The following is a 1,812-nucleotide window of genomic DNA, read 5'->3' as shown; positions in this document are numbered from 1 at the left end:
TGATTATTTTTCTCACTTTATTTTGGTTACATCTTCGAAGAAGGCACTTGACTACACACGTCTCAGTAGGTGAATGATATTTACTCAAAATCTGCTCCAGTATGTACACTTTGATGGGAAAATAGTCTGATCATAAAGGGCAAGAAAAAATCATTTTTTTCTAGTCTGTCAAATATGTGCAAAAACGATTTTTTCCGGTATCAAATTGGATGTAGTCCCAGAAATATAGAAAAAAATATTCAAAGAAACATATCTACTTTTGAAAAAATACAATTTGTACACTAACTTTCGTTGGTATCGATTTGGCCGAAATATTTTTTGTTGGATAGTTTAAAACAAAATTAGAACAACCAGTAAAAACTTATTTTTTCTCAATACTGAAATAACATCTATAAAATTCGGTCTACAGCTAAGAAATATTGCTTGATTATGGTGATTATGAGAATTGATTATGGTTAATTCGTGTATAGGTATTTGAGTGTAAGTAACAACACTCACACATGATTAAATACATTTCATTTTAGGTTTTTTTTACACACTTTCCACTATATGGCGCCCGACGAATAAATTAGAGAACCATTACTGCACTTGATTTTTGGCAATCCAAGTTTACGAGAATTACATAAAAATTGACATACTGGAAATTTGTAATTAACTTAGAAAAAATTAATAATTCTTAAAAAAACATAGCAGAGCGTGGTTTCGATCCACGGACCTCTGGGTTATGGGCCCAGCACGCTTCCACTGCGCCACTCTGCTCTTATGGGGAAGGTGCGAAAAAATAATACTAATACTTAGTTTTACCTATAATTACTAAATAATGAGAATTTAGTTAACTTAATCATAAATTTACTAATATATTCATATTATTCAGCAAAACAAATTTCAAATGATTTATTATTTTCTGTAATTATTTATTATTTAAGTAACTAAATAACATATTATTAGATATCTGTTGGGTATATTTATTCTAATTTTTTAACCAGCAAAGTCCAATACATAACTTTTATGCTGTATCATCCCTAATATTGGCCCAATTATGATCTTAGTTGTTAATTTACTTGTCTAGAATGAAACAACTGAGGACTTAAAATATTCCAGGAAATGTGTAGTTTTAAAATTATCCCTAAAACTGATTAAAAAAAAAATGGTTTTCATGATAACCTGCCCTCTTTGGTCTTAATATGGTTTACAATATTTTAAACTAGAGAAATCATCTTTGGCCAAAGTTACCCTTATTCAAGGTAAACAAAGGTCTACCCAAAAAATAATTAAGGTAATACCAGCCAAGAAAAAAAATAATAAATGTGTTTATAAATTTAATTTAGGATAACCTAGCAGTGTGAAAAAGCTTTAACAACTTGGAAATAAATTATCTTAGTTTTTTTTATCTCTTTTTAAATAAGAATACAACGTACATAACAATTTATATAAATGGAATTGTGATTTAAATATATAATAATTATGTAAATTTTTCTTAAATATATTATGTGAACTAATCTTTATCATCTGAGGTTGTTGGAATACTCAACAGATAGCAGCATTAGTTATGAGTTGAAGTTATTGTCGTTTCCTTCGAGGTTTTATTTGCCTAAATTAAAAAATCAGTGTAATAAAATTAGTTTATTTTGAAATTAATCATTTAAGTACTTCTCTGTTTCTTTTTACGCCGGGAACCCTAACGAAAATTCTGTTGCTACTTCAATAGGGAGCTTCCTGTTTAAAAATGCATTATTCTTATTCGCCTTCGTTAGTATAAATTCAAGAACCTTTAAAAATATGTTGAGTGCTATTTCAAAAATTTCTTTTCAT

General features: G+C 28.2%; 1 non-coding gene across 1 annotated transcript; it reads right to left on the bottom strand.

Annotated features, from left to right (window-relative positions):
* Window positions 1-687: 687 nt before the first annotated feature.
* TRNAM-CAU (transfer RNA methionine (anticodon CAU)) lies at window positions 688-759 on the bottom strand. Its single transcript has one exon. It is a non-coding gene; the product is annotated as a tRNA-Met (tRNA).
* Window positions 760-1,812: the final 1,053 nt, after the last annotated feature.

The sequence above is a fragment of the Halyomorpha halys genome, unplaced genomic scaffold (genome assembly GCF_000696795.3).
Source record: "Halyomorpha halys isolate HHAL.00 unplaced genomic scaffold, Hhal_1.1 Scaffold438.1, whole genome shotgun sequence".
Classification (NCBI taxonomy): Eukaryota; Metazoa; Arthropoda; class Insecta; order Hemiptera; family Pentatomidae; genus Halyomorpha; species Halyomorpha halys.
This window is presented reverse-complemented; position numbering and strand designations above follow the sequence as displayed.